This window comes from Elephas maximus, chromosome 27, assembly GCF_024166365.1.
Source record: "Elephas maximus indicus isolate mEleMax1 chromosome 27, mEleMax1 primary haplotype, whole genome shotgun sequence".
Lineage (NCBI taxonomy): Eukaryota > Metazoa > Chordata > Mammalia > Proboscidea > Elephantidae > Elephas > Elephas maximus.
In genome coordinates this window covers 27449968-27462369 of record NC_064845.1, presented here as the reverse complement: position 1 = coordinate 27462369, position 12402 = coordinate 27449968, and the positions used below count along the sequence as shown (strand labels likewise).

At 40.7% G+C, this 12402-nt stretch overlaps 1 pseudogene; it reads right to left on the bottom strand.

Annotated features, from left to right (window-relative positions):
* Positions 1-1165: 1165 nt before the first annotated feature.
* On the bottom strand, positions 1166-2820 carry LOC126068315 (lysophosphatidylcholine acyltransferase 1-like; annotated as a pseudogene).
* Between the last annotated feature and the right edge of the window lie 9582 nt (positions 2821-12402).

The following is a 12402-nucleotide window of genomic DNA, read 5'->3' as shown; positions in this document are numbered from 1 at the left end:
GCTTGGACTACTCGGCAAAAACCATGCAGGCAAGAAGACAATGGGATGACATATTTAAAAAATTGAAGGAAAAGAATTCCCACCCAAGAATCATATACCCAGCAAAACTGTCTCTTTAATATGAAGGTGAAATTGTGACATTTCCGGATAAACACAAGTTTAGGGATTTTTAGAAAACCAAACCAAAACTACAAGAAATACTGAAGGGAGTTCTTTGGTTAGAAAATCAGTAATATCAGGTATCAACTCAAGACTAGAACACTGGGCAGAGCAATCAGAAGTCAACCCAGACAGGGTAATCCAAGAAAACAAAGCCAGATTATTCAAAAAAAAAAAAAAAAGCTCAAAACAGGGTAATAGCAATATTATTATGTAAAAGAAGACAACATTAAAATACTAAAGAGGGACTAAGAAATATAATCATATACCTTACATATGGAGAGGAAGATATGGTGATACAAAGAGTAAAAGTTCGGTTTAAATTTAGAAAAATAGGGGTAAACAAGGTAACCACAAAGGAGACAAACTATCCTACACATCAAAATAAAATACAAGGGAAAAATAGAGACTCAGCAGAAACAAAATTGACAACAACAAATATGAGGAAAGGACAATATATAAAGATAATCTACTCAGCACATAAAATTAAGTGGGAAAAAGAAACTGTCAACAACACACCAAAAAAGACATCAAAATGATAGCACTAAATCCATACCTATCCACAATAACTCTGAATATAAATGGACTAAATGCACCAATGAAGAGACAGAGAGTGGCAGAATGGATTAAAAAACAAGATCTGTCTATATGCTACCTACAAGAGACACACCTTAGACTTAGAGACACAAACAAACTAAAACTCAAAGGATGGAAAAAATTATATCAAGCAAACAACAATCAAAAAAGAGCAGGACATGGTAGAACTGCCCCATAGGATTTCCAAGCAGACTCACATCTTTCTCCCACAGAGTTGCTAGTGGGTTCCAAGGACTGACCTTTTGGCTAGAAGCCCAGTGCTTAACCATCCTGTCACCACCGCCCCTTACACACCCTACCTCTTCTAAAACCTGAGTCTGGAGACAATATGTGTAGGCCCTGTGGGGAGAGAGAACACCAGATATCCTCATGAGCAAATGGGGAGCCACAGCCCCTGATAGGGCATGGTGACAGAGCCGGGGAGGTTCCTCACTCCAGAACCTTCTGTCCTAGTCCAGTTTCCTATGGACAGGCTTCCTCCCGGGGTCAGTGCTTTCCGGGCTGAAGTCAGTACAGAGGCTGTTCGGGGTTGGCGCTGACAAGAGTCTAAGCGCAGGTTTCAAACCGTGCCTGGTCAGGATACAGATATTCTTCTGCAAAGTCTGGGTACATGTGTGCAAACCTGTCAGCAAAAGAGATTCTTCTCATCTTCATCCACACCGCTGAAGAGGTCTCTCAGAAGCAGCTTGCCAAGCCCAAGGCCGTCTTCAGAATGCAGGACAGGTCTTCCTCATTTATGCAGCCGTCCTCCTGCCATGCATACATCTTGAATGGCAGCTGGATGGTGTCCAGAGTCTCAGACGCTCTGCAGACAACAGACAAGGCGATCACATATTCCCGCAGGTCCATCTTGCCACCTCCGCTCTCGTCAAACAGTGAGAACATGCAGTCCAGCGTGTCGGAAAGGGGTACCTCCACATACTCCGTGAACTTCACAAGTCAGTCTTCTCGCCCTTCTTCACCTTTGCGCTTTCTGATCTTTTTCAAGTTTTTCTAGCTTTAGCCCCAGGCCTCTCACAAGCCTGGCGAATTCTAGAAGGCAAGTGTCGGAGGGGAGACGGACTGTCCTTCCGCTGGGGCCAGCTAACGATCCTCAAACGTGAAATCCATGATGGAGACGCCCAGGGTCTCTGCCATGACGCGCCTCATGCTGCTGGCGTATAGCACCGGGCTCCTCTTCGCCTTGGAAGGGTGGTAAACTGGGAGAAACTCAATTTCCACCTAACTGTGAAACTGACACAGGGCGAGCCACAGCATTTCCAACACTCCAGGTCCTTGCCATGTCCACATGATCGTGTCCAGCTTATTTGTGTATCCTAAAACCACAGGCTGGACAGGAACACCAAGGATAAACACACCAGTCTTGAAGGTAGTTTAACAGGTCCCATTGGTACAAGTACCTTCTGGAAAAATCATTGTCATAACTTCCCATTGGACTAAGCCCCTCTCTTTATCTCTTCCACTGTTTTCCTGCACAAGTCCTGGTCTGATCCGAACACACTGGCCGGAGGTACTTGATCAGAGTTCCCCATATGGGGATACCCCTGCTCTCTGCCTTCATCACGATGGACGACATGGTCATGGTCACGGGAACGGCGTGGAAGTACGAGGGGTGTGGTGCCAAGGGTCAGGATGGCCGCCTCAGTCGGTAGGGCCTGTCACTCCTTCTGGGCCACCGGGTGGAAGCCGCCGGCAAATCACGTGGTCTGCATGACTGCCTTGAGCGGGAAGTCCACGACCTTCTGCCACAAGCCAGCGGCTCTTCTGGTTCTCTCTCAGCAAATCCCAGTGAAGGTACAAAAGCGAAGGACCAGGCGAACAGCATCATGAAGGCGGCAAACAGGAGTCGGATGAGGAAGAGGGTCAGCGTCATGATGGCGATCTGGGCCTTCTGCAGAGTGCTGAAGCGCAGCTCGTGCATGAAGGGGTTCTACCCTGGGGGTGACAGCCACCGCTTCACCTGCACCTGCGCTGGGGGAGTTGGCGGCTGAGACAGAGCGGCCTCTGGCAGGTCTCCCCAGCCGCAGAGCCACCACCGTGAGAAGAGCCCGAGCGGACCGAGGCAGAGGGCGGGCAGACCCCTTATAATGCTTCTCATTTCTGTAGGGTTGGTAGTGGTGCCCCCTCTTTCGTTCCTGATTTTGGTAATCGGTGTCTTCTCTTTCGTTTTCTTGGTCAGTCTAGCCAAAGGTTAAAGGTTTGTCAATTTTGTTGATCTTTTCAAAAAGCCAACTCTTGGTTTATTTGATTTTCTCCGGGTTTTTCTTTCAGCTGCAGTATTATTTCATCCCTCTTGCTTGCTTTGTGTTTAGCTTGCTCACTGTTTTGTAGTTTCCTAAGGTGAAAGCTTAGGTTTTTTATTTGAGACTTCTCTTCTTTCTATCACAGGCATTTAAAGTTATACATTTCTTTACAAGCAATGCTTGAGATACATCCCATATGTTTTGATATGTTGTGTTTTTGTTTTCATTAAGTCCAAATTATTTTTAATGTCTCGTCTGTTTTCTTCTTTGATGCATGGATTATTTTGAAGTGCGTTAATTTTCAAGTATTTGGTGTTTTCTCATATTTCTTTCTGTTGTGGATTTCTAATTTAATTCCATTGTGGTCAGAGAATCAGAGAACACACTTTGCATAATTTCAGTCTTTTTAATTTTATTGAGACTTGTTTTTGGCTCCTGTATAAGGCCTACCCTGGAAAATGTTCCATGTATACTTGAAAAGAGCATGTGTTCTGCAGTCCTTGGGCATTTTATAAATATCAGTTATGTCAAGTTAATGAGTAGTGTTAAAGTCTTCTGTAGTTATTCCATCAATGACTGAGAGTGGGGTATTGAAAGTCCTAACTATTATTGATAAATTGTCTATTTCCTCTTTTAATCCTTCTGGTATCTGCTTCATGCATTTTGGGGGTCTGTTGTTGAAGGATGTTTATAATTGTTATATATTCTAGATGTATTGACTATCAAAAAGGTCCATAGTAATATTTGTTTTAAAGTCTATTTAATGTGATATTAATATAGCCATTCCAGCTCTCTTATGGTTACTGTTTACATACTATAAATAGCTTTTTCTATTCTTTATTTTCAACCTACTTGTGTCTTTGAATCTAAGGTGTTCCTCTTGTAAGCAGCAAGACCCATTGTTGGATCTTGCTGTTTTATCCAGTCACATAATCTCTGCCTTTGGACTGGCGTGTTTAGTCCATTCAATTTTAATGTTCTCATTGATACAGTTAGGTTTTCTTTTGCTATTTTGCTAGTTGTTTTCTGTTTGTTTCAATGAAGTAATAGAACCATTAAAAGTTTTTAAGTTTAATAAGAAGCATCAATATATTTGGAAACTACTAAATTATTTCTCACTAAAGAAAAATCCAAAAGAGAAGAAATGACTCACACTTCTGTCATTCAAACTTAACTTCACTTAACATTGTGGTATATTTTCTTCCAGTCTTTCTTATTCTTCATAGATCTTTGCTTTTTTTCCTCCCAGAGTTTATATCATATTACATATACAATTATTGTGTATTTTCTTACAGAAGTATATTATATGCATTTTGCATGGATTTGAACCACAGAAGAGCCATCACCAGCCAAGATACCCTTGAAGCAGTCATGTGGAAGACTTTTTGAATAAATGAAGTGGCTCTGAATGGTCCTGTTGCTTAAATGACTGCACTTATCAAAAAGTTGAATATGTCAGAAGGTTGATACAAACGGCTAACGTGCTTGGCTGCTAACTGAAAGGCTGGAGATTCAAGTCTACCCAGAGGTGCCTCAGAAGAAAGGCTTTTGGGTCTAATTCTAAAAAAAATCAAACATTTAAAACCCTATGGAGTATATAGTTCTACTCTGACACATGTGGGGTCTCCATGAGTCAGAATCAGCCTGACAGCAACTGTTTGGGGTTAAAAGGCAAGGTGTCTGAACAGCACCTGCTGCGTCAGGTCTTTGTACTACACACCTGGTCTCTGGGTCCTGTGTTTTTAGCTACCTATTTACTTCGTTAAATAAAAGAAAGATGTTTGCTTTTTTGGTAAAATTCACCTGTAAAATGGCTGGACTTACTGTCTTGAGGGAGTGGTGTGGATAGTTGTCTATTACTGATTTTATGTAAATGCTGATATTAAGCTTATTGATTTTATTTAAACCTTTTGTCTCTTTGTCTATTAGTTTTTGACGGTGCATTTGCTGATTCTCCAAGTAGTTTCACCAAATTATGCTTGTTGTAGAGAGATTCTCCAATTCTGTTAGAGTAAATTCAAAGACATATGTCATTCAAATGGAGACCATGAGAACCTCAGAGTCCGAAGCTCATGGATCCAAGGGAGAGAGTGCAAATTACACATAGTTATATGCCATGGGAGGAACTACAAAACACAATATTCTGATTGGTTTACAGTGACTGAAATCAATCAAAGGTGGGAGAAAGCAAAACATGATTTTTAACATTAGTGGTTACATATAGCTAAAAAAAAAATTCATACATTAATTGGCTAAAGGACAAAATTGCAAGGTATGTGTTTGTGGAGAGGGTCTCATGACCATCACGAAATGATGACATGATGATGGCGTAACAGATACTGTCGGGAACAGATTGCTAAACATTACCTTGCTCAGAACATAAGATTTTCTGGACTGATTTAACACAAAAACTTTCAATAAGGTTTGGTTACAGACACCAGGACATGTAATATCCACATTCTTAGCCTGACCACAAAGAATAGAGTTTCCTTAATGACAGGGTTGGTTCCTAAGCAACAGGGTTTGAATCTGTGTGAAAGATTATACTGAGCTTTAGCATTAGTTCACCCATTTTACTTTACATCAGATGCCTCTTTTGATTTTATATCCCACATCATTCTGTTCCTTTGATCAACGGTTCTGAAGAACATCCTTTGTTCACAGTTATGGGCATAATGTCTTCTGCATGAGTTTGTCAATATGCTACTCCCAGGTGGTGGCTCAACCTTCATAATTTATGCCTTTCTAGTTTTTCACGTTAAGCCCCTTTTCCCCCATAATCAGGGACCATCGGTATCTTGGTTGCTGGGCAGCTCCAGTACGTCCATCATGCTATGGCTCAGCAGCTGTCTTCAGTGATTTCGGTATAGGGAGTGGATAGGGTATGGCCACATTGGAGGAACAACCTGACTTACTTTCAAATGGCTAACATAAGTCATAAGGCTTCTCTGATTTTGGGTTCCTGAATACAGTGTTGATATGCATAATTCTTTGAGCATGATCTTGAATGCAGTGTTAATATACATAATTCTCTGAGCATGAGATGAAGCAGGGTTATCAGTTCCTGTTGTAGATGCACATCGCATAACACATTTTATAATTCCAATAATAAAGATTATTGTTAGAATAATTAACCCAGTTTGCAACAGAGACCGTAACCAAGAACCTGCACTATTAAGTAGCCAATTGAAGATATAAAAAAGAATGGTAAAGTTATAGGGGGTATAGACTGTAACCAAACAGCCATTGGATGAATCTTAGCAATATCCTGTTCAACATCTCCAGTTAATCCAAGAGCAACAACAGGCGTTAGCAATGGAGCAAAACTCTCCTTGCTGGGCTAAGAGGAAATCTAGAACTATTCCATGGTCCAATACTACTTTGCCAAGGATTCTAAAGTTTTCGTTGGGCGGCCATTCCATTGGCCACATCATCAACAATTTTAGCCATAAAAAAAATAGTGGCAGATAAATTGCTAATGGGATGTTCTATTGCATAATACCAAGCCAGGGCACAACAGCACATAAGAAGGATCTCCCCATCCTGGGTAATAAATGATGGGATTATCTGAGAGGACAAGTTCTATCTTCTTTATGGATATTAATTTCAAGTTACTGTTCCATAGCAAGGTGTTATTGTATGAATGAATACTCATGGTAACTCCTAGCATCTTTAAGGTACATGGGCCTAGCATATATTCCAACCATGTAAACATGACAATGCCCAAATATAGAGTGACTTACCAGAGTTTTTCCTTGAATAAGCTGATCCTCCACACAAAAAGACACATCTACATGGGGCACACAACATGCCTGCCCAGGTTTGAATATAAGGAAGTGGGATGGACTGATTGGCCCTTCTGAGTCACTTTGCAGTTAATGAATCATCACAAATGGATAATTCTCCAAATTCCAGGGATCCTTGAGTCACGCACAAACTGAGAGTTTTTTATTATTTTTAAAATGACTATCTGCTACTACTGTAGAATAATATTGAACACCATCCAGAAAAAGATTGCATGGTGTGGGTAGAATAAAACATTCTAACCATGCATTGGTAAGATTGAAACAGGGAGTTGATGGATAAGTGGGTAATTCTGGAAGTAGCCATAATGTGACATGAATAGCCCATTTAAAGAGTTTCTCAAAATCAACAGTAAAATCAGGTGTGGATTTATAATCTAATACTGGCCCAGCAAAAGGATCGGTATGATCTTGTGTAGACTGAGGGGAAGAGTGATGCATCCAGCACTCAATTAAATTGTTAGCACCGGCTACTGAAATAACTAATTTGATAAAAGCATTTTCTTACCAAGCAATAGAAAAAGGAAACAATAAAAGGATTAAAGCAGTAATGGGAGTCATGATTAGAACACAAATATGGAAAAGGAATACTACTACAAACATTCAGAAAAAATAACTGTGCCTGTAATTACCAAGGAAACCCTGATGGTGTAGTAGTTAACGTTCAGCTGCTAACCAAAAGGTCTGCAGTTCAAATGGACCAAGTGCTCCTTGGAAACCCTATGGGGCAGTTCTACTCTGTCCTATGGGGTCGCTATGAGTCAGAAAGAACTCAACAGCAATGGGATTGGTTAAAATTACCAAACTAACTCCAAAAATCTCCAAAAGTTGCATAAATGTTTACCAAAAAATAATTCTTAAGTATATAACATACAGAAAAGCTAAAGCTAGAAAGATAGCAGTATATCAGAGTCTAAAGCTTAGCCACCTGCATGTTCCAGCTCCATGACCTGGGGTAAGTCATCCACTCTTGTAGTCATCTACTTCATGTTTGAACACAAGTGAATTTCACTTTGAGTTCTTCTGTGACTTCTAGTACAAACAGGTGCTGTAGTCTTTTTCAGTTGAGATAAATGGACCCACTCCTTAACTCCTCGTAATTTAGCCACACAAGGATGAATTAGGGGGAATAGGTATGGACCCTTCCAACAAGGCTCAAGGGAATCCTTTAATTGGTGTGTCCTCCAATAAACATAGTTGCTAGGTCCAAGAGGAGGCATTGTACCTCCGCCATCAAATGCTTGCTTGAGGAGCATACTCCTTGGCATAATGAATTAAGGCCTGGCAATATTTTAATAAATTGGCTTGGATCAAATCTGAATCAGCAGTTCCTGATAAATAAGGTAAATTCATTGGCTACCCTGCAATTATCTCATAAGGGGTTAATTTATGAGGGTCAGGTCAGCCACACTGAAGATGAAAGTTTTGCCAATTAGGTCTTTATGATACCATTGTTCCGTTCTACAAATCCAGAGGACTGCGTGTGGTAAGAACAATGGAGCTGACAAAAAACAGGAAATATTTTACAAATAGCAGCAATCACTTGTCCAGTAAAGTGGGGTACCTAAATCACTGCAAAGGATGGCTGGAGCCGCAAGTGGGAACGATATTTTCCAGCAATTTCTTAGCCACAAAAGTTGCCATAGCTTGGTGACAGGGAAGATCTTCTACTAAATGTGAATATCCGCAAATCACAACTAAAACAAATGTGTAACTGTTGGAGGGAGTTAGTTGAATAAAATCCACTTACTATTTGAACACAGGTCCTATTAGCAATGGGTATCTCCCAAGAGATACCCTGATGATGAGGGTATCCCTCTGGTGAGGGTTGGTAGATTTTACCTCCATTATACTCAGAACAAACAGAGCACAGCCTCGCTACTTGATTTGAAGCCTTCCAAAGTGTCCCCAAAAATATTTATGTAAAATTCCCATTGTCTTGTCCCTGCTCCATGATCCTTCACATGAAAGGTCATGACCAAAGGATGTGTAAGTCCTTAAAGATAACTGGTTTTGAATCTGGCCTTTCCCAAAGGAAAGTATTCTTACTAATTTTACAACTGTCCTGTCATGGATTGAATTGTGTCCCCGCAAAATATGTGTATCAATTTGGCTAAGCTCGATACCAAGTATTGTGCGACTGTCCACAATTTTGTCATCTGACGTGATTTTTCTGTGTGTTGTAAATCCTATCTCTATGATGTTAATGAGATGGGATTAGTAGCAGTTATGTTAATGAGGCAGGACTCAATATACAAAATTAGATTGTATCTTAAGCCAATCTATTTTGACATACCAGACAGAAGTGAGCAGACAGACACAGGGACCTAATACAATCAAGAAGCAGCACCAGGAGAAGAGTGCGTCCTTTGGAACTGAGGTTCCTGCACTAAGAGGCTCCTAGACCAAGGGAAGATTGATGACAAGGACCTTCCTCCAGGGCTAACAGAGAGAGAAATCCATCTTCTGGAGCTAGCACCCTGAATTCAGTCTTCTAGCTTCCTAGACTGAGAGAATAATTCTCTGTCTTAAAGCCATCCACTTGTGGTATTCCTGTCATAGCAGCCCTAAATAACCAAGACAGAATTTGTTACCAGGAGTGAGGTACTGCTCTAACAGATACCTAAAATATGGATGCAGAGGAGGGAGCGACCAAAATGGTGGAATAAACAAATGCTTCCAGTGAGTCCTCTTACAACAAAGACCTGAAAAAACAAGTGAAATGAGTATATTTATGACAAGCCAGAAGCCCTGAACATCAAAGGCAGGTTAGAAAATGAACTGAGAGTCAGGGGGAGGAAGAGACATTTCAGAAGCAGAGAGGCGTTATTGGACCTGAATCACTGGGAGCACTCAGGCACCATTCCTGGGAGTGGCTGTGGCAGGCTGGTACTAGTGTTCGGCAGCAGTTTCCTCAGGGAGAAGCAGCCAGCCACACAGCCTACTCATACCTCTGGAACCAGAGAAAAACGGCGCTCTTGGCAAAAGGTAAGTACCTGCGTATATTTTACCACACCACCCCCTGCCCCGATCCCAAGCTGGCTTCAGCAGCTGATTTCCCTGGCCCTGAGATAGGCCCTATTCAGCACCTAGAGCCATTCTCCCAGCCTTGGAGAAGGAATAAATTTGCAATTAGGGGAGAAGATAATTTGCCAGCTCCATTAAGCAGAAGAGCTCAGGACAGGAGCAGCTCCTGTCTAGGCATAAACGGTCCATGAACTTTGAGTACCCTTCCCCTCTGCATGGACTTGTGTGGGCCTATTTCAGGAGAATAGGCCCTCCTTGGCAGACTACAACTATTTCAGCTGTGTGGTTGAGAGGTGAGAATTTGATGTTTGACATTGCTTTGCTTATTACACAGGGTCCTCACCTACCCACATCAGGGGCTAGAGGACTGGAGGCTCCACTCAGGTCACCCAGCCACCCGTGACAAGGATCCAAGGAGAACTGGTACCTCCCAGTCCTTACAACCAAAAACATTGGGTGCCCATGGTCTGTCTGCAGAGCCCCCCCCCCACCTATAGGCTCTAGGGAACAGGGACATGCTTTCCTCAGAGACATGTGGGGGACGATTCTCAGGCCCCTGCCTTGTTCAGAGCATGATGCCCTGCTGCAACCAGGTACCAGTACCTACACCAATCACCCCTGCCCCTCTAAGAGTGTAGGACAAAGCCTGTACCACATATTGATAATCGGCTACCTGGACACCTGAGCTGAATTCATGCAAGAAAATTGAACGGACCCCTAGACTGATATACCTGATAACAGCTGTAGCCATCCAGGGACAGGACATCAGAGCTCCAAAGGTGAAAATAATCAAGCTAGCTCACCCAGGCAACCCATTTGGGAATATCAGAACAAATCAAAGCAAAAAGCTACAACACAGTAAGCAAACATAAAATAAACTAATACAATAACTTATAGATGGCTCAGAGACAACAGTAGATATCAAGTCACATAAAGCAACAGACCATGATCACCTCAACAAGCTCTCAAAACAAAGAATCAAGGGATCTTCTAGATGAAAGTGCCTTCCTGGAATTGCCAAAGGCAGAATACAAAAGATTAATATACAGAACCCTTCAAGACATCAGGAAGGAAATGAGGAGATACGCAGAACAAGCCAAGGAACACACAGAGAAAGTAGCTGAAGAAATGAAAAAGGTTATACAAGAACATAATGAAAAATTTAATAAGCTGGAAAAATCCATGGACAGACAGCAATTAGAAACTCAGAAGAGTAACAATAAAATTACAGAAGGAGCAACTGAATAGAAAGTCAGAGGAGCAGAACTGAGCAAGTGGAAAGCAGAATCTCTGAAGTTGAAAATAAAGCACTTGGCACCAATATATTACAAGAAAAATCATATAAAAGAATTTGAAAAAAATGAAGAAACCTTAAGAATCATGTGGGACTCTAACAAGATAAATAACCTATGAATGACTGCAGTACCAGAACAGGGAGGGATAACAGAAAATACACAGAGAATCATTGAAGATTGTTGGCAGAAAACTTCCCTGATATCGCGAAACATGAAAAGGTATCTCTCTAAGATGCTCATCGAATTCCACATAAGGTAGATGTTAAAAGAAAGGCACCAAAACATATTATAGTCAAACTTTCCAAAACCAAAGATAAAGAGAGAATTTTAAGAGCATCTAGAGATAAACGAAAAGTCACCTACAAAGAAGAGTCTATAAGAATAAGCTCGGAGTACATGGCAGGAACCATGCAGGCAACAAGGCAATAGGATGCCTTATATAAAAAACTCAAGGCAAAAAATTGCCAGCCAAGAATCATATATCCAGCAAAACTGTGTCTCAAATATGAAGGTCAAATTAGGACATTTCCAGATAAACAGAAGTTTAGGGAATTCATAAAAACCAAATGAAAACTACAAGAAATACTAAAGGGAGTTCGTTGGTTAGAAAATCAATAATACTAGGTATCAGCCCAAGACTAGAACACTGGGCGGAGCATCAGAAGTCAACCAAGACAGTGAAATCAAAAAAATAAATCAAAATTTAAAAAACGCTCAAGAGTAAGTGGGAGTATGGAGTAAGGTGTATATAAGCTTATATGTGACAGACTGACTTGATTTGTAAACTTTCACTTAAAGCACAACAAAAATTATTTAAAAAAAAGCTCAAAACAGGGAAAAAGTGATGTTATTATGTAAAAGAAGACAACATTAAAAAAATAAAGAGGGACTAAGAAATATAGTCATAGACCTTCCATATGGAGACAAAGACAAGGCAATACACCGAAATAAAAGTTAGGTTTAAATTTAGAAAAGTAAGGGTAAATAATAAGGTAACCACAAAAGAGACAAACTATCCAACACGTGAAAATAAAATGCAAGAAAAAAATACAGACTCACCAGAAAAAAAAATCAACAACAAGGAATATGAGGAAAGGTAAACTATTCAGCACATAAAATTAAGTGCGAAAAAGAAACTGTCAACAACACACAAAAAAAGACATCAAAATGATAGCACTAAATTCATTAAAGAAAAAAAATTCATACCTATCCATAACTACACTGAATGTATATGGACTAAATGCACCAATAAAGAGATGGAGAGTGGCAGAATGGATT